The sequence below is a fragment of the Brienomyrus brachyistius genome, chromosome 2 (genome assembly GCF_023856365.1).
Source record: "Brienomyrus brachyistius isolate T26 chromosome 2, BBRACH_0.4, whole genome shotgun sequence".
Taxonomy (NCBI): Eukaryota; Metazoa; Chordata; class Actinopteri; order Osteoglossiformes; family Mormyridae; genus Brienomyrus; species Brienomyrus brachyistius.
In genome coordinates, this window is record NC_064534.1 from 36,886,459 (window position 1) to 36,906,894 (window position 20,436).

The 20,436-nt window shown below is 46.6% G+C and overlaps 5 non-coding genes and 1 pseudogene across 5 annotated transcripts; all 6 read left to right on the plus strand.

Annotated features, from left to right (window-relative positions):
* Positions 1-820: 820 nt before the first annotated feature.
* On the plus strand, positions 821-939 carry LOC125736368 (5S ribosomal RNA). Its single transcript, XR_007395648.1, has one exon. It is a non-coding gene; the product is annotated as a 5S ribosomal RNA (ribosomal RNA).
* A 1,081-nt stretch (positions 940-2,020) lies between these two features.
* LOC125735246 (5S ribosomal RNA) lies at positions 2,021-2,139 on the plus strand. The gene has a single exon (XR_007394544.1). It is a non-coding gene; the product is annotated as a 5S ribosomal RNA (ribosomal RNA).
* Positions 2,140-3,217: 1,078 nt separating this feature from the next.
* LOC125736502 (5S ribosomal RNA) lies at positions 3,218-3,336 on the plus strand. The gene has a single exon (XR_007395780.1). It is a non-coding gene; the product is annotated as a 5S ribosomal RNA (ribosomal RNA).
* Positions 3,337-4,418: 1,082 nt separating this feature from the next.
* LOC125736503 (5S ribosomal RNA) lies at positions 4,419-4,537 on the plus strand. The gene has a single exon (XR_007395781.1). It is a non-coding gene; the product is annotated as a 5S ribosomal RNA (ribosomal RNA).
* A 1,080-nt stretch (positions 4,538-5,617) lies between these two features.
* On the plus strand, positions 5,618-5,736 carry LOC125734523 (5S ribosomal RNA). The gene has a single exon (XR_007393832.1). It is a non-coding gene; the product is annotated as a 5S ribosomal RNA (ribosomal RNA).
* Positions 5,737-19,754: 14,018 nt separating this feature from the next.
* Positions 19,755-19,863, plus strand: LOC125732200 (5S ribosomal RNA; annotated as a pseudogene).
* Positions 19,864-20,436: the final 573 nt, after the last annotated feature.

Here is a 20,436-nt window from a genome sequence, read left to right on the forward strand (position 1 = left end):
CGACAGACTTCGGTGTCGCTTCTCTCGGTGTACTGGAGATGTCTTCGGGGTTCCTCGGATCCGGCTCGAAGGACCAAATTCTATGTTGGGGAAAGCGCCCGGCGTTTCCACCCCAACTCCACATTTATGAGACACACACAGGTTACAGTTTTACTTGCAAGGGTACCCACACTCTCTGCAATGCAAACTACAGCAGAATGTGTTACAAAGGGTGGTTCCCCTTGGCTTCTTTATTTATAGTCAATGGGGGGCGCAAGAGAGGGAAGTGAGATTCTTATCTAAGTAGGCAGCTGTTAACCACCTACTTAGAGTACAATAGCTAAGAGTATGTGGCTAGAAGATAAGAAATAACGTATACATATATATTTACACTCATTGCTGATCATACAGAAATGATTAACAACTGTTTCTTCAACCTAACACATGTGATTCAGCAGCTACCAGTGGGCTTCGTGCGGCGGAGATTTTGTGGCTGTTAGCGGAGTTGATAACAGAAGGTCATTAAGAGAAGCCTGCATGCGGTAGGCAAAGGAGTAATGTTTGCCGGCGGGGGACGTGCGGCGATTAACCTGTGCGGTAGTGAAAAGGAGTTAAAGAGAAGGAAGTGTGCGGATGCGGAAAGAATGGAATAATTGTGGTAGGCTGCCGGCTGAGTAGTTTGGTGAATGTTTGGTGTGGTTCCGGCACTGCCGATTGGATGGTGGGGCTGCAGTGTGAGTCAGATAAAAAAAAAAAAAAAAACAGGAGTAGGATCCAATGGGACTAACTGGCATGTATAGACGTGTGTAATGCAAAAGGGCTGTTTTTGGTCGCATCTCTCGCTTATGGCCATACCACCCTGAACACGCCCGATCTGATCCGATCTCGGAAGCCAAGCAGAGTAGGGTCTGGTTAGTACTTGGATGGGAGACCTCCTGGGAATACCAGGTGCTGTAAGCTTTTCTCACTTTTACTTTATACAGGGGGCGCTCCACTTCACGATTAATTTAAATCTATCACTTCCCTTCCATTTTACTATTTTATATATATTTTTTTTTTCTCTCTCTTTCATAAAGGCAGCTTTTGGAAACCGTTTTACTCTAAATACTGCCTGGTAATTCTAGGTGCTGTAAGCTGTTCGTGCCTTTATTCCACCAGGGCGCGATCTTCTCACAAACTTGAAGACTGTCACTCCCCATTCACGTTTTACAACTTATTGTTAATAATAAAGAGACAGCTTTTTACACACAGTTTTAAACAAAGTACTAATATAATTCCTCTTCAACTCACCGCTTTGTTTTCTATGCAAAAACGACTTCACCACAGAAGACTCGTTATTATTGGCATAGCAAGGTCTTCGCTTCTCCTCCTTTCAAAACTTGCTAAAAGCTGTATTTAAAAGAGCAGGTTGGCCGAGGTAATTCACACCCTTCAATGCCAGCTTAATGTTTAGGTTAGTGGGAATCACAGAGGAATTAGGGATGGAAACTTCTTTGCTGGTGGTAGAAGCGGTCTGGTGAATTTTTAGAGAGAAGAGGCCGTCAATGTTTGAATGTAGAAAATTGTTCTGGCTGCAGCCTGCAGTATGGACTTGTTGGTGTGTGTAGCTCCCAGTGTTCTGACAGCGCGACGTTTTGGGGAAGCATGTGATTCAGCAGCTACCAGTGGGCTTCGTGCGGCGGAGATTTTGTGGCTGTTAGCGGAGTTGATAACAGAAGGTCATTAAGAGAAGCCTGCATGCGGTAGGCAAAGGAGTAATGTTTGCCGGCGGGGGACGTGCGGCGATTAACCTGTGCGGTAGTGAAAAGGAGTTAAAGAGAAGGAAGTGTGCGGATGCGGAAAGAATGGAATAATTGTGGTAGGCTGCCGGCTGAGTAGTTTGGTGAATGTTTGGTGTGGGTCCGGCGCTGCCGATTGGATGGTGGTGCTGCAGTGTGAGTCAGATAAAAAAAAAAAAAAAACCAGGAGTAGGATCCAATGGGACTAACTGGCATGTATAGACGCGTGTAATGCAAAAGGGCTGTTTTTGGTAGCGTCTCTCACTTATGGCCATACCACCCTGAACACGCCCGATCTCATCCGATCTCGAAAGCCAAGCAGGGTAGGGTCTGGTTAGTACTTGGATGGGAGACCTCCTGGGAATACCAGGTGCTGTAAGCTTTTCTCACTTTTACTTTATACAGGGGGCGCTCCACTTCACGATTAATTTAAATCTATCACTCCCCTTCCGTTTTACTATTTTATATATATATATATTTTTTCTTTCATTCATAAAGGCAGCTTTTACACACCGTTTTACTCTAAATACTGCCTGGTAATTATAGCTGCTGTAAGCTGTTCGTGCCTTTATTCCACCAGGGCGCGATCTTCTCACAAACTTGAAGACTGTCACTCCCCATTCACGTTTTACAACTTATTGTTAATAATAAAGAGACAGCTTTTTACACACAGTTTTAAACAAAGTACTGATATAATTCCTCTTCAACTCACCGCTTTGTTTTCTATGCAAAAACCACTTCGCCACAGAAGACTCGATATTATTGGCATAGCAAGTTCTGCTCTTCTCCTTTCAAAACTTGCTAAAAGCTGTATTTAAAAGAACAGATTGGCCGGGGTAATTCACACCTTTCAATGCCAGCTTAATGTTTAGGTTAGTGGGAATCACAGAGGAATTAGGGATGGAAACTTCTTTGCTGGTGGTAGAAGCGGTCTGGTGAATTTTTAGAGAGAAGAGGCCGTCGATGTTTGAATGTAGAAAATTGTTCTGGCTGCAGCCTGCAGTATGGACTTGTTGGTGTGTGTAGCTCCCAGTGTTCTGACAGCGCGACGTTTTGGGGAAGCATGTGATTCAGCAGCTACCAGTGGGCTTCGTGCGGCGGAGATTTTGTGGCTGTTAGCGGAGTTGATAACAGAGAGTCGTTAAGAGAAGCCTGCATGCAGTAGGCAAAGGAGTAATGTTTGCCGGCGGGGGACGTGCGGCGATTAACCTGTGCGGTAGTGAAAAGGAGTTAAAGAGAAGGAAGTGTGCGGATGCGGAAAGAATGGAATAATTGTGGTAGGCTGCCGGCTGAGTAGTTTGGTGAATGTTTGGTGTGGATCCGGCACTGCCGATTGGATGGTGGGGCTGCAGTGTGAGTCAGATAAAAAAAAAAAAAAAAACAGGAGTAGGATCCAATGGGACTAACTGGAATGTATAGACGCGTGTAATGCAAAAGGGCTATTTTTGCTAGCATCTCTCGCTTACAGCCATACCACCCTGAACGCGCCCGATCTCGTCTGATCTCGGAAGCTAAACAGGCTAGGGTCTGGTTAGTACTTGGATGGGACACCACCTGTGAATACCAGGTGCTGTAAGCTTTTCTCACTTTTACTTTATACAGGGGGCGCTCCACTTCACGATTAATTTAAATCTATCACTCCCCTTCCGTTTTACTATTTTATATATATATATATATTTTTTCTTTCATTCATAAAGGCAGCTCTTACACACCGTTTTACTCTAAATACTGCCTGGTAATTATAGCTGCTGTAAGCTGTTCGTGCCTTTATTCCACCAGGGCGCGATCTTCTCACAAACTTGAAGACTGTCACTCCCCATTCACGTTTTACAACTTATTGTTAATAATAAAGAGACAGCTTTTTACACACAGTTTTAAACAAAGTACTGATATAATTCCTCTTCAACTCACCGCTTTGTTTTCTATGCAAAAACCACTTCGCCACAGAAGACTCGATATTATTGGCATAGCAAGTTCTGCTCTTCTCCTTTCAAAACTTGCTAAAAGCTGTATTTAAAAGAACAGATTGGCCGGGGTAATTCACACCTTTCAATGCCAGCTTAATGTTTAGGTTAGTGGGAATCACAGAGGAATTAGGGATGGAAACTTCTTTGCTGGTGGTAGAAGCGGTCTGGTGAATTTTTAGAGAGAAGAGGCCGTCGATGTTTGAATGTAGAAAATTGTTCTGGCTGCAGCCTGCAGTATGGACTTGTTGGTGTGTGTAGCTCCCAGTGTTCTGACAGCGCGACGTTTTGGGGAAGCATGTGATTCAGCAGCTACCAGTGGGCTTCGTGCGGCGGAGATTTTGTGGCTGTTAGCGGAGTTGATAACAGAGAGTCGTTAAGAGAAGCCTGCATGCAGTAGGCAAAGGAGTAATGTTTGCCGGCGGGGGACGTGCGGCGATTAACCTGTGCGGTAGTGAAAAGGAGTTAAAGAGAAGGAAGTGTGCGGATGCGGAAAGAATGGAATAATTGTGGTAGGCTGCCGGCTGAGTAGTTTGGTGAATGTTTGGTGTGGATCCGGCACTGCCGATTGGATGGTGGGGCTGCAGTGTGAGTCAGATAAAAAAAAAAAAAAAAAAACAGGAGTAGGATCCAATGGGACTAACTGGAATGTATAGACGCGTGTAATGCAAAAGGGCTATTTTTGCTAGCATCTCTCGCTTACAGCCATACCACCCTGAACGCGCCCGATCTCGTCTGATCTCGGAAGCTAAACAGGCTAGGGTCTGGTTAGTACTTGGATGGGACACCACCTGTGAATACCAGGTGCTGTAAGCTTTTCTCACTTTTACTTTATACAGGGGGCGCTCCACTTCACGATTAATTTAAATCTATCACTCCCCTTCCGTTTTACTATTTTATATATATATATATTTTTTTTCTTTCATTCATAAAGGCAGCTCTTACACACCGTTTTACTCTAAATACTGCCTGGTAATTATAGCTGCTGTAAGCTGTTCGTGCCTTTATTCCACCAGGGCGCGATCTTCTCACAAACTTGAAGACTGTCACTCCCCATTCACGTTTTACAACTTATTGTTAATGATAAAGAGACAGCTTTTTACACACAGTTTTAAACAAAGTACTGATATAATTCCTCTTCAACTCACCGCTTTGTTTTCTATGCAAAAACCACTTCGCCACAGAAGACTCGATATTATTGGCATAGCAAGTTCTGCTCTTCTCCTTTCAAAACTTGCTAAAAGCTGTATTTAAAAGAACAGATTGGCCGGGGTAATTCACACCTTTCAATGCCAGCTTAATGTTTAGGTTAGTGGGAATCACAGAGGAATTAGGGATGGAAACTTCTTTGCTGGTGGTAGAAGCGGTCTGGTGAATTTTTAGAGAGAAGAGGCCGTCGATGTTTCAATGTAGAAAATTGTTCTGGCTGCAGCCTGCAGTATGGACTTGTTGGTGTGTGTAGCTCCCAGTGTTCTGACAGCGCGACGTTTTGGGGAAGCATGTGATTCAGCAGCTACCAGTGGGCTTCGTGCGGCGGAGATTTTGTGGCTGTTAGCGGAGTTGATAACAGAGGGTCGTTAAGAGAAGCCTGCATGCAGTAGGCAAAGTAGTAATGTTTGCCGGCGGGGGACGTGCGGCGATTAACCTGTGCGGTAGTGAAAAGGAGTTAAAAAGAAGGAAGTGTGCGGATGCGGAAAGAATGGAATAATTGTGGTAGGCTGCCGGCTGAGTAGTTAGGTGAATGTTTGGTGTAGGTCCGGCGCTGCCGATTGGATGGTGGTGCTGCAGTGTGAGTCAGATAAAAAAAAAAAAAAAACCAGGAGTAGGATCCAATGGGACTAACTGGCATGTATAGACGCGTGTAATGCAAAAGGGCTGTTTTTGGTAGCGTCTCTCACTTACGGCCGTACCACCCTGAACACGCCCGATCTCATCCGATCTCGGAAGCCAAGCAGGGTAGGGTCTGGTTAGTACTTGGATGGGAGACCTCCTGGGAATACCAGGTGCTGTAAGCTTTTCTCACTTTTACTTTATACAGGGGGCGCTCCACTTCACGATTAATTTAAATCTATGTAACCAGGTGATCTGGAGATTTTGACCATGAGCGGTTAAGCTGCATCGGGGAACGAGGGGGAATAGGTGGTTGCGCCTTTTTAGCAACTTGGTGACATCATCACCTGAGAGAGAGCGCGAAAAGCCACTGTCTGGATGCGCCATTTTAAGCTGGATAAGCTGGGCTGCGGACGGTTTTCCGAGTGGGGTGAGAGTTTCCCAGAGTACCAGAGAGCGGTGCGTCAAAAGGTTTTCTGCCCGCGCCTTGAGGTTTTACTGTGTGCCATTACCGTATTATTTTCAGTGCAAAACTGCCGTTTCCTTTTATTTCGGTGTACTCGGTTATGTGAGGTCTGCCTCACAGGGTTTTCCGTGTGTTTTATTTTACTTTTATACTGTACCAGTCCCACCTGAGTGTGGAGTTTTATTTCTTTTCTGTAAGAGAATCCTCTGTAAGGGAAAAGTGTAAGGTTTAAGAAACTGTTCATTGTAAATCCTTTTATCTTCCAACCAAAATGTCTAATTAATTAGGCCTATGGAATAAATTAGACCCAAAAAGAGTATTTGTGTTCCTGCGTGTTGTTTCCCGGGCCACAAATTTTGGTACCAGGAGTGGGGTATATTCCAATCATTTAAGAGGATTTGCATTGTTCAGTATGCTATATAAAAGCAACGGGAAATAATACGGTAGTGGTGAAGAAACAGGTTGGTGTTTTCTGCTGACTGGAGGGACACTGGACCGGTGGAGCAACTCGAGTAACGGGAAGCGGTGCGAGGAGTGCCCAAGCGGCGGAGCCGGTGTGACGTTCCCAGAAGAGTGGACCGGGTGGAGTGCTCATCCCTCGCCTGAACTTTCAGAGGACCGTTTATCCTTTCAAAAAGTGTGGTGTAGAGTATTTTACGATGTCTGGTTCAGAAGATGAGCAGTCTGAGACTGTTTTGAGGGGGCAGGTTAAAGAACTACAGAGTAGACATGAGGACGCCATGGCGACGATAGCTGCCCTAACTAAGCGGTCTTATGTTTATGTTCCCAGGGAGAGACATATCTCTCCATTTAGTGGTGACTTTGAGACTGATGGCCGATCGGTGGATGATTTCATTGACGAAGTTGAACGTGTGCTTCGTGCAAGAAATCAATCTGAACAGGGCCAGTATGATTTTGTATTGTCACTTCTTAGGGGAGCAGCTTTAGAGGAAGCGCATATGCGCAGTAATGCTGATTGTGACAATCCCAATGACTTATTCACCTACCTGAGAGCAGCTTTCAGGGACAAGCGCAGTGTTCATCAACTGCTGCATAGTTTCTATAGTCGGAGGCAGCAGGAGGGGGAGGGCATTCGAGAATTTTCCCACGCCCTATCGCAAGCTCTTAATTCTGTATTGAGGTGTTCTCCGGAAGCAGTCACTAATGAGAGAAAGACACTAAGGGATCAGTTCATAGAAGGGGTTAGAGACCCTGCTCTTAGAAGGGAGCTTCGTAAATATGTGCGAGGCAACCCAGAGTCATCCATGATTGAGGTGCGGGAGGAGGCTCAGCTGTGGTGTCTGGAAGAGTTTCCCAGAAACCCGAAGACCACCAAATTTAGGGGCAGCAGTGATCATGTACACTGTTCCGCCTTACAAGCGCAGGAAGCAAATTCTGCCACCTTGGAGGATGTCCTTAAGGTAATAGCTGACCAGGGGAAGGCCATTAGTGAGTTGACCAGGGCGGTGAAAGATCTTGCCGTACAGAAGGGTGGATTTAGTAGTGATGCCAGGCCTAAACGACAGCCCAGGTATACCGAAGATGGGCAGCCCATCTGTTTTAAGTGTCGAGGTGCGGGGCATGTGGCAAAGGATTGCTTGCAAAGGCAAAATGCTGGAGGTGTAGTTTCTTCCCCCGCAGCTCAGGGAAACGCCCCTCCCCAGTTGTTGTGAGTCGAGCAATTCGGGGAAGTACCCTAGACTCAAATCTTACACCGTCATCCCAGAGTCAGTTGCTGCAGCGAGCTGTAGGGACATGTCCAGTTGTTGAGCTTAAAATTGGGGACATTAAGACACCCTGCCTATTAGATACTGGTAGCCAGGTGAGCACCATTACTGAGAAATTCTTTCGAAAATACTTGCATGGAGAGGATGAGGATATGCTTCCCACCTCTGGCTGGCTTAGATTAACAGCCGCCAATGGACTAGACATACCTTATCTGGGTTATCTGGAGTTAGAGGTAATAGCAATGGGCTTAAAGCTGCCCAGTTGTGGCTTTCTGGTGGTCAGGGATCCAGTTAGTACTGAACAGTCTTTACCCTGCATTGTGGGAATGAACATTATCAGTCGGTGTAGGGAGCTGGTTTATGCAGAATTTGATACTACGCTGGGTGGAAAATTGGATTCTGATTGGAGAGACGTTTTTCAGAGACTGCAGAAGTGTAGTGTTGACCGTAAGTCAGTGGTCCGTGTAGCTGGGAAGTTCCCAGAACACATACCTGCTGCATCCGTAGCCACGATCCAGGTCGCTAAGGGTGCACATGACGGTCTGATGTTGTTTGAGCCACTTAGCACGCCATTACCGAGGGGTCTGATAGTAATTCCCACACTGGTAGATCCGTCCAGTCCCGTGATGCAGTTACCAGTTCTGAATCTCTCACAAGAAGATGTATGGCTCCCGCCTAGGGCCCGGTTGGGTGTCCTGTCGAAAGTGGCGTGTATAGAGAATGAATCACAATGTGCAGTGAAATTTCAGCGGATCGCGGCTAGCGTTGAGCAAGTTACAGTTGTTGTTCCTGGTTGTAACGGTGATTTATCTGTTCTAGAGACACTTGACCTTGGTGGTAATGAGGAACAAAAGGTTCAGTTGAAGGCACTGCTGGCCAGGTATATTGACATATTTGCAGTAGAGGACGAGGACCTGGGGTATACGGACAGGGTAAGGCATGAAATTCACCTAACAGATGATGATCCTGTTACCCAGCCTTATCGGCGAATACCGCCCACCCAGTATGGTGAAGTTAAGGAGCACATTTCTAAACTCTTAAGCAAAGGTGTTATTCAGGAAAGCAGTAGCGCCTATGCATCACCTATAGTGTTGGTAAGGAAGGCAGATGGCAGCCTACGGCTGTGTGTGGATTATAGGCGGTTAAATCAGAAGACCAAAAAGGATGCCTTCCCCTTGCCGCGAATTGATGAAAGTTTTGATGCCCTTCGGGGGGCCCAGTACTTCTCTACCATTGATCTGGCGAGTGGTTATCATCAGGTGGCGGTAGAGGAGCACGATAGGCATAAGACTGCTTTCTCTACTCCTTTTGGATTATATGAGTATCTCAGATTACCATTTGGTGTTTGCAATGGACCTGCAACGTTTCAAAGGCTCATGCAGGCCACTATGAACGATCTTGTCTTCCAAATCATGCTAGTATACCTTGACGATATATTAGTGTATTCTCAGACATTCCCGGAACACTTAGAGAGGCTTGACAGGGTGCTTAGGCGTCTCAAAGAGACAGGCCTTAAAGTGAAATTACAGAAGTGCCATTTCCTCCAGACCGAGGTAAATTTCTTGGGTCACCAAGTGTCTGCTGATGGTATAGGTACTGATCCAGGAAAGGTTTCAGCTGTGAGGCAATGGCCAGTACCATCTACGGTTAGGGGTTTGAGATCATTCTTGGGCTTTTGTAGCTACTACAGACGGTTTATCCATGGGTTCTCAAAGATTGCTGGCCCACTGCATGATGTGGTAAATTTGTGTTCAAACACAGGTAGTCCTGGTAAGGCCAACCAGTTGTTAACTCTAGCGTGGACTGAAGAATGTCAGGCGGCCTTTGACTTACTGAAGGACAGGCTGACTAGTGCCCCCATCCTTGGCTTCACGGATTTTACTCAGCCTTTCATACTAGAAACTGATGCGAGTAACCACGGTCTTGGAGCCGTTTTGTATCAGCAACAGGATGGTGTCAAACGAGTCATAGCCTATGCTAGTAGGCGACTGAGGAGTGCCGAAAGGAATGATAGGTACTACAGTAGTATGAAACTAGAGCTCTTAGCTCTTAAATGGGCAATAACTGAGAAGTTTCGTGGCTATTTACTGGGTTCCAAATTTACGGTCATTACTGACAACAACCCTCTATGTTATTTAAAAACAGCAAAGCTTGGTGCTATAGAGCAAAGGTGGGTTGCTCAGCTGTCGGTGTTTGATTTTGAGGTACAATATAGGCCAGGGCAAAATAACATAGTGGCTGACACTTTGTCTAGGCAGCCATTAGCAGGGGAGCCGGAGCAAGTTTCTGAAGATGCTGAGTTTGACGGTTGTGTAGCGATTTGCAGTCTGAGTCGCGGCACAAAGCTTGATTCAGAGCTGGTTACAGCAGCCCTTGAGAGCTGCAAGATTAGACAGATTAGGATTGCAGAACCCAGGGAGAAGAAGCCTCTTGAATTAACTCAGGGTAACACACCAACACTCCCAGGTTATTCAATGGAGGAACTGCAGTCATTCCAGCAAAAGGATCCGATGCTGCAGATATTTAGGGGCCTGTGGGATCGGAAAAAGGTACCTACAGGGAAGGAGCGGCAAGTTTTGCCCAGACCGGTTCGTCTGTTGCTTAAACACTGGGATTGTGTGAAGATAGTAAATGGCTTGTTGTATCGAGTGGTTTCGGATGAGAAACACGGAGAGTACTTTCAGTTGTTGTTGCCTAGCAGTCTGAGGAAGCAGGTGTTGGAAGGGGCGCATGACTCTATGGGTCATCAGGGCGTTGAACGTACATTGCAGTTGTTGAGGCGAAGATGCTTTTGGGTAGGAATGCACGAGGATGTCGCGCGGTGGGTAAAGGAATGTCAGCGGTGTGTGCTTGCCAAGATGCCGCAGCCTAAGATCCGTCCTGCCATGAAGTCTTTTCTTGCCTCAAGACCATTGGAGGTGATTGCTGTAGATTTCACAGTGCTGGAGCCTTCCATTGACGGTCGTGAGAATGTGTTGGTGGTCACAGACATTTTCACGAAATTCACACAGGCCTTCCCAGCTCGGGACCAAAAGGCAGATACCACAGCAAAGATCCTTTTACGGGAATGGTTCATGAAGTATGGAGTCCCGGAGAGGCTTCACTCAGAACAGGGACGAAATTTTGAAAGCGCGGTTGTAGCAGAGCTTTGTAGACTGTATGGGGTGAAGAAGAGCAGGACTACTCCCTACCATCCTACGGGAAATGCTCAGTGCGAGCGATTTAATCCATGATTTGCTACGCACATTGCCTCCCGAAAAGAAACGCAGATGGCCTGAGCACCTGCCTGAATTGGTGTATGCGTACAATGTGACTCCCCATTCAACCACAGGCTATTCTCCTTATTATTTGTTGTTTGGTGTTGAACCCCACTTACCAGTGGATGCTTTGTTGGGACAAAAGCAGGTGGTCAATCCAAACCATGATTGGTTAGCTGTGCATCAACAGTGTTTAAGTGAAGCGCATGCCAGAGCGAAGGTGTATTCCGAGCAGAAAGCTGCTGAGCGCATTTCTGTGCAGAAGGACATAGTCTATTGTCCAAAGATTGAAGTGGATGCCCTGGTGTACTTGCGTGATCGGCCACTAGGTCGCAACAAGATACAGGATGCATGGAAGCCCACGGTTCACAGGGTTGTGGAAGTTTTGGGTAACACCTACACTGTAGAGCCAGTGGAGGGAGGTCCTTGCAAGAGGGTAAACAGGGTGGATATAAAGCCCTGTGTTAGCCCTTCTGTGCCAGCGCCACGGAGAAAACTCCCTGCTCCTGTAACTCAGTCTAGTCCGTCTTCAGGGACCGAGTCAGATGTTGGAGATGCAGAGGAAGATGTCTTCCTGGTGAGACATATGGTCCCGGGGTCAAATATATTGCTGGACAGGTCTGAACTCGTTGGTTCACAGCCAGTGGCCTGTCGGGATGAGGACATGCAAATTGGGTCTGCTGAAACTCCAAATAGGGAGACAGTAGAAACAGATGCAGGTGAGCCTAGCCCTGAAATGCAGAGACCTGTAGCTGGGCCACGTCGGAGCCGAAGAGTGAACGCGGGGCAACATTCAAATGTGTATCATGAGCCTAGATCCGTTCTTGACATGGCCTCCGTAAGTCCTGCTGCAGTCTCACAGATATTGACTAGTTTAAGTACAGTTTTATTTCGAGAAGCAATCAAAGAGGTTAGGAAGACCTTGGTAGGTAGTGAGTAATCGAGGGCGCTTACTCCACGCAGGGGAGAATGTAACCGGGTGATCTGGAGATTTTGACCATGAGCGGTTAAGCTGCATCGGGGAACGAGGGGGAATAGGTGGTTGCGCCTTTAAGCAACTTGGTGACATCATCACCTGAGAGAGAGCGCGAAAAGCCACTGTCTGGAAGCGCCATTTTAAGCTGGATAAGCTGGGCTGCGGACGGTTTTCCGAGTGGGGTGAGAGTTTCCCAGAGTACCAGAGAGCGGTGCGTCACAAGGTTTTCTGCCCGCGCCTTGAGGTTTTACTGTGTGCCATTACCGTATTATTTTCAGTGCAAAACTGCCGTTTCCTTTTATTTCGGTGTACTCGGTTATGTGAGGTCTGCCTCACAGGGTTTTCCGTGTGTTTTATTTTACTTTTATACTGTACCAGTCCCACCTGAGTGTGGAGTTTTATTTCTTTTCTGTAAGAGAATCCTCTGTAAGGGAAAAGTGTAAGGTTTAAGAAACTGTTCATTGTAAATCCTTTTATCTTCCAACCAAAATGTCTAATTAATTAGGCCTATGGAATAAATTAGACCCAAAAAGAGTATTTGTGTTCCTGCGTGTTGTTTCCCGGGCCACAAATTTTGGTACCAGGAGTGGGGTATATTCCAATCATTTAAGAGGATTTGCATTGTTCAGTATGCTATATAAAAGCAACGGGAAATAATACGGTAGTGGTGAAGAAACAGGTTGGTGGTTTCTGCTGACTGGAGGGACACTGGACCGGTGGAGCAACTCGAGTAACGGGAAGCGGTGCGAGGAGTGCCCAAGCGGCGGAGCCGGTGTGACATTCCCAGAAGAGTGGACCGGGTGGAGTGCTCATCCCTCGCCTGAACTTTCAGAGGACCGTTTATCCTTTCAAAAAGTGTGGTGTAGAGTATTTTACGATGTCTGGTTCAGAAGATGAGCAGTCTGAGACTGTTTTGAGGGGGCAGGTTAAAGAACTACAGAGTAGACATGAGGACGCCATGGCGACGATAGCTGCCCTAACTAAGCGGTCTTATGTTTATGTTCCCAGGGAGAGACATATCTCTCCATTTAGTGGTGACTTTGAGACTGATGGCCGATCGGTGGATGATTTCATTGACGAAGTTGAACGTGTGCTTCGTGCAAGAAATCAATCTGAACAGGACCAGTATGATTTTGTATTGTCACTTCTTAGGGGAGCAGCTTTAGAGGAAGCGCATATGCGCAGTAATGCTGATTGTGACAATCCCAATGACTTATTCACCTACCTGAGAGCAGCTTTCAGGGACAAGCGCAGTGTTCATCAACTGCTGCATAGTTTCTATAGTCGGAGGCAGCAGGAGGGGGAGGGCATTCGAGAATTTTCCCACGCCCTATCGCAAGCTCTTAATTCTGTATTGAGGTGTTCTCCGGAAGCAGTCACTAATGAGAGAAAGACACTAAGGGATCAGTTCATAGAAGGGGTTAGAGACCCTGCTCTTAGAAGGGAGCTTCGTAAATATGTGCGAGGCAACCCAGAGTCATCCATGATTGAGGTGCGGGAGGAGGCTCAGCTGTGGTGTCTGGAAGAGTTTCCCAGAAACCCGAAGACCACCAAATTTAGGGGCAGCAGTGATCATGTACACTGTTCCGCCTTACAAGCGCAGGAAGCAAATTCTGCCACCTTGGAGGATGTCCTTAAGGTAATAGCTGACCAGGGGAAGGCCATTAGTGAGTTGACCAGGGCGGTGAAAGATCTTGCCGTACAGAAGGGTGGATTTAGTAGTGATGCCAGGCCTAAACGACAGCCCAGGTATACCGAAGATGGGCGGCCCATCTGTTTTAAGTGTCGAGGTGCGGGGCATGTGGCAAAGGATTGCTTGCAAAGGCAAAATGCTGGAGGTGTAGTTTCTTCCCCCGCAGCTCAGGGAAACGCCCCTCCCCAGTTGTTGTGAGTCGAGCAATTCGGGGAAGTACCCTAGACTCAAATCTTACACCGTCATCCCAGAGTCAGTTGCTGCAGCGAGCTGTAGGGACATGTCCATTTGTTGAGCTTAAAATTGGGGACATTAAGACACCCTGCCTATTAGATACTGGTAGCCAGGTGAGCACCATTACTGAGAAATTCTTTCGAAAATACTTGCATGGAGAGGATGAGGATATGCTTCCCACCTCTGGCTGGCTTAGATTAACAGCCGCCAATGGACTAGACATACCTTATCTGGGTTATCTGGAGTTAGAGGTAATAGCAATGGGCTTAAAGCTGCCCAGTTGTGGCTTTCTGGTGGTCAGGGATCCAGTTAGTACTGAACAGTCTTTACCCTGCATTGTGGGAATGAACATTATCAGTCGGTGTAGGGAGCTGGTTTATGCAGAATTTGATACTACGCTGGGTGGAAAATTGGATTCTGATTGGAGAGACGTTTTTCAGAGACTGCAGAAGTGTAGTGTTGACCGTAAGTCAGTGGTCCGTGTAGCTGGGAAGTTCCCAGAACACATACCTGCTGCATCCATAGCCACGATCCAGGTCGCTAAGGGTGCACATGACGGTCTGATGTTGTTTGAGCCACTTAGCACGCCATTACCGAGGGGTCTGATAGTAATTCCCACACTGGTAGATCCGTCCAGTCCCGTGATGCAGTTACCAGTTCTGAATCTCTCACAAGAAGATGTATGGCTCCCGCCTAGGGCCCGGTTGGGTGTCCTGTCGAAAGTGGCGTGTATAGAGAATGAATCACAATGTGCAGTGAAATTTCAGCGGATCGCGGCTAGCGTTGAGCAAGTTACAGTTGTTGTTCCTGGTTGTAACGGTGATTTATCTGTTCTAGAGACACTTGACCTTGGTGGTAATGAGGAACAAAAGGTTCAGTTGAAGGCACTGCTGGCCAGGTATATTGACATATTTGCAGTAGAGGACGAGGACCTGGGGTATACGGACAGGGTAAGGCATGAAATTCACCTAACAGATGATGATCCTGTTACCCAGCCTTATCGGCGAATACCGCCCACCCAGTATGGTGAAGTTAAGGAGCACATTTCTAAACTCTTAAGCAAAGGTGTTATTCAGGAAAGCAGTAGCGCCTATGCATCACCTATAGTGTTGGTAAGGAAGGCAGATGGCAGCCTACGGCTGTGTGTGGATTATAGGCGGTTAAATCAGAAGACCAAAAAGGATGCCTTCCCCTTGCCGCGAATTGATGAAAGTTTTGATGCCCTTCGGGGGGCCCAGTACTTCTCTACCATTGATCTGGCGAGTGGTTATCATCAGGTGGCGGTAGAGGAGCACGATAGGCATAAGACTGCTTTCTCTACTCCTTTTGGATTATATGAGTATCTCAGATTACCATTTGGTGTTTGCAATGGACCTGCAACGTTTCAAAGGCTCATGCAGGCCACTATGAACGATCTTGTCTTCCAAATCATGCTAGTATACCTTGACGATATATTAGTGTATTCTCAGACATTCCCGGAACACTTAGAGAGGCTTGACAGGGTGCTTAGGCGTCTCAAAGAGACAGGCCTTAAAGTGAAATTACAGAAGTGCCATTTCCTCCAGACCGAGGTAAATTTCTTGGGTCACCAAGTGTCTGCTGATGGTATAGGTACTGATCCAGGAAAGGTTTCAGCTGTGAGGCAATGGCCAGTACCATCTACGGTTAGGGGTTTGAGATCATTCTTGGGCTTTTGTAGCTACTACAGACGGTTTATCCATGGGTTCTCAAAGATTGCTGGCCCACTGCATGATGTGGTAAATTTGTGTTCAAACACAGGTAGTCCTGGTAAGGCCAACCAGTTGTTAACTCTAGCGTGGACTGAAGAATGTCAGGCGGCCTTTGACTTACTGAAGGACAGGCTGACTAGTGCCCCCATCCTTGGCTTCACGGATTTTACTCAGCCTTTCATACTAGAAACTGATGCGAGTAACCACGGTCTTGGAGCCGTTTTGTATCAGCAACAGGATGGTGTCAAACGAGTCATAGCCTATGCTAGTAGGCGACTGAGGAGTGCCGAAAGGAATGATAGGTACTACAGTAGTATGAAACTAGAGCTCTTAGCTCTTAAATGGGCAATAACTGAGAAGTTTCGTGGCTATTTACTGGGTTCCAAATTTACGGTCATTACTGACAACAACCCTCTATGTTATTTAAAAACAGCAAAGCTTGGTGCTATAGAGCAAAGGTGGGTTGCTCAGCTGTCGGTGTTTGATTTTGAGGTACAATATAGGCCAGGGCAAAATAACATAGTGGCTGACACTTTGTCTAGGCAGCCATTAGCAGGGGAGCCGGAGCAAGTTTCTGAAGATGCTGAGTTTGACGGTTGTGTAGCGATTTGCAGTCTGAGTCGCGGCACAAAGCTTGATTCAGAGCTGGTTACAGCAGCCCTTGAGAGCTGCAAGATTAGACAGATTAGGATTGCAGAACCCAGGGAGAAGAAGCCTCTTGAATTAACTCAGGGTAACACACCAACACTCCCAGGTTATTCAATGGAGGAACTGCAGTCATTCCAGCAAAAGGATCCGATGCTGCAGATATTTAGGGGCCTGTGGGATCGGAAAAAGGTACCTACAGGGAAGGAGCGGCAAGTTTTGCCCAGACCGGTTCGTCTGTTGCTTAAACACTGGGATTGTGTGAAGATAGTAAATGGCTTGTTGTATCGAGTGGTTTCGGATGAGAAACACGGAGAGTACTTTCAGTTGTTGTTGCCTAGCAGTCTGAGGAAGCAGGTGTTGGAAGGGGCGCATGACTCTATGGGTCATCAGGGCGTTGAACGTACATTGCAGTTGTTGAGGCGAAGATGCTTTTGGGTAGGAATGCACGAGGATGTCGCGCGGTGGGTAAAGGAATGTCAGCGGTGTGTGCTTGCCAAGATGCCGCAGCCTAAGATCCGTCCTGCCATGAAGTCTTTTCTTGCCTCAAGACCATTGGAGGTGATTGCTGTAGATTTCACAGTGCTGGAGCCTTCCATTGACGGTCGTGAGAATGTGTTGGTGGTCACAGACATTTTCACGAAATTCACACAGGCCTTCCCAGCTCGGGACCAAAAGGCAGATACCACAGCAAAGATCCTTTTACGGGAATGGTTCATGAAGTATGGAGTCCCGGAGAGGCTTCACTCAGAACAGGGACGAAATTTTGAAAGCGCGGTTGTAGCAGAGCTTTGTAGACTGTATGGGGTGAAGAAGAGCAGGACTACTCCCTACCATCCTACGGGAAATGCTCAGTGCGAGCGATTTAATCCATGATTTGCTACGCACATTGCCTCCCGAAAAGAAACGCAGATGGCCTGAGCACCTGCCTGAATTGGTGTATGCGTACAATGTGACTCCCCATTCAACCACAGGCTATTCTCCTTATTATTTGTTGTTTGGTGTTGAACCCCACTTACCAGTGGATGCTTTGTTGGGACAAAAGCAGGTGGTCAATCCAAACCATGATTGGTTAGCTGTGCATCAACAGTGTTTAAGCGAAGCGCATGCCAGAGCGAAGGTGTATTCCGAGCAGAAAGCTGCTGAGCGCATTTCTGTGCAGAGGGACATAGTCTATTGTCCAAAGATTGAAGTGGATGCCCTGGTGTACTTGCGTGATCGGCCACTAGGTCGCAACAAGATACAGGATGCATGGAAGCCCACGGTTCACAGGGTTGTGGAAGTTTTGGGTAACACCTACACTGTAGAGCCAGTGGAGGGAGGTCCTTGCAAGAGGGTAAACAGGGTGGATATAAAGCCCTGTGTTAGCCCTTCTGTGCCAGCGCCACGGAGAAAACTCCCTGCTCCTGTAACTCAGTCTAGTCCGTCTTCAGGGACCGAGTCAGATGTTGGAGATGCAGAGGAAGATGTCTTCCTGGTGAGACATATGGTCCCGGGGTCAAATATATTGCTGGACAGGTCTGAACTCGTTGGTTCACAGCCAGTGGCCTGTCGGGATGAGGACATGCAAATTGGGTCTGCTGAAACTCCAAATAGGGAGACAGTAGAAACAGATGCAGGTGAGCCTAGCCCTGAAATGCAGAGACCTGTAGCTGGGCCACGTCGGAGCCGAAGAGTGAACGCGGGGCAACATTCAAATGTGTATCATGAGCCTAGATCCGTTCTTGACATGGCCTCCGTAAGTCCTGCTGCAGTCTCACAGATATTGACTAGTTTAAGTACAGTTTTATTTCGAGAAGCAATCAAAGAGGTTAGGAAGACCTTGGTAGGTAGTGAGTAATCGAGGGCGCTTACTCCACGCAGGGGAGAATGTAACCGGGTGATCTGGAGATTTTGACCATGAGCGGTTAAGCTGCATCGGGGAACGAGGGGGAATAGGTGGTTGCGCCTTTAAGCAACTTGGTGACATCATCACCTGAGAGAGAGCGCGAAAAGCCACTGTCTGGAAGCGCCATTTTAAGCTGGATAAGCTGGGCTGCGGACGGTTTTCCGAGTGGGGTGAGAGTTTCCCAGAGTACCAGAGAGCGGTGCGTCACAAGGTTTTCTGCCCGCGCCTTGAGGTTTTACTGTGTGCCATTACCGTATTATTTTCAGTGCAAAACTGCCGTTTCCTTTTATTTCGGTGTACTCGGTTATGTGAGGTCTGCCTCACAGGGTTTTCCGTGTGTTTTATTTTACTTTTATACTGTACCAGTCCCACCTGAGTGTGGAGTTTTATTTCTTTTCTGTAAGAGAATCCTCTGTAAGGGAAAAGTGTAAGGTTTAAGAAACTGTTCATTGTAAATCCTTTTATCTTCCAACCAAAATGTCTAATTAATTAGGCCTATGGAATAAATTAGACCCAAAAAGAGTATTTGTGTTCCTGCGTGTTGTTTCCCGGGCCACATCTATCACTCCCCTTCCATTTTACTATTTTATATATATATATATATATTTTTTTCTCTCATTCATAAAGGTAGCTTTTACACACCGTTTTACTCTAAATACTTCCTGGTAATTCTAGGTGCTGTAAGCTGTTCGTGCCTTTATTCCACCAGGGCGCGATCTTCTCACAAACTTGAAGACTGTCACTCCCCATTCACGTTTTACAACTTATTGTTAATGATAAAGAGACAGCTTTTTACACACAGTTTTAAACAAAGTACTGATATTATTCCTCTTCAACTGACCGCTTTGTTTTCTATGCAAAAACCACTTCGCCACAGAAGACTCGATATTATTGGCATAGCAAGTTCTGCTCTTCTCCTTTCAAAACTTGCTAAAAGCTGTATTTAAAAGAACAGATTGGCCGGGGTAATTCACACCCTTCAATGCCAGCTTAATGTTTAGGTTAGTGGGAATCACAGAGGAATTAGGGATGGAAACTTCTTTGCTGGTGGTAGAAGCGGTCTGGTGAATTTTTAGAGAGAAGAGGCCGTCGATGTTTGAATGTAGAAAATTGTTCTGGCTGCAGCCTGCAGTATGGACTTGTTGGTGTGTGTAGCTCCCAGTGTTCTGACAGCGCGACGTTTTGGGGAAGCATGTGATTCAGCAGCTACCAGTGGGCTTCGTGCGGCGGAGATTTTGTGGCTGTTAGCGGAGTTGATAACAGAGGGTCGTTAAGAGAAGCCTGCATGCAGTAGGCAAAGGAGTAATGTTTGCCGGCGGGGGACGTGCGGCGATTAACCTGTGCGGTAGTGAAAAGGAGTTAAAAAGAAGGAAGTGTGCGGATGCGGAAAGAATGGAATAATTGTGGTAGGCTGCCGGCTGAGTAGTTTGGTGAATGTTTGGTGTGGGTCCGGCGCTGCCAATTGGATGGTGGGGCTGCAGTGTGAGTCAGATAAAAAAAAAAAAAACCAGGAGTAGGATCCAATGGGACTAACTGGCATGTATAGACGCGTGTAATGCAAAAGGGCTGTTTTGGGTAGCATCTCTCGCTTACGGCCATACCACCCTGAACACGCCTGATCTTGGAAGCTAAGCAGAGTATGGTCTGGTTAGTACTTGGAAGGGAGACCACCTGGGAATACCAGGTGCTGTAAGCTTTTCTCACTTTTACTTTATACAGGGGGCGCTCCACTTCACGATTAATTTAAATCTATCACCCCCCTTCCATTTTACTATTTTATTTATATATATATTTTCTCTCTTTCATAAAGGCAGCTTTTAGAAACCGTTTAACTCTAAATACTACCTGGTAATTCTAGGTGCTGTCAGCTGTTCGTGCCTTTATTCCACCAGGGCGCGATCTTCTCACAAACTTGAAGACTGTCACTCCCCATTCACGTTTTACAACTTATTGTTAATAATAAAGAGACAGCTTTTTACACACAGTTTTAAACAAAGTACTGATATAATTCTTCTTCAACTCACCGCTTTGTTTTCTATGCAAAAACCACTTCACCACAGAATATTCGATATTATTGGCATATTATCTGCTCTTCTCCTCCTTTTAAAACTTACTAAAAGCTGTATTTAAAAGAGCAGGTTGGCCGGGGTAATTCATACCCTTCAATGCCAGATTAATGTTTAGGTTAGTGGGAATCACAGAGGAATTAGGGATGGAAACTTCTTTGCTGGTGGTAGAAGCGGTCTGGTGAATTTTTAGAGAGAAGAGG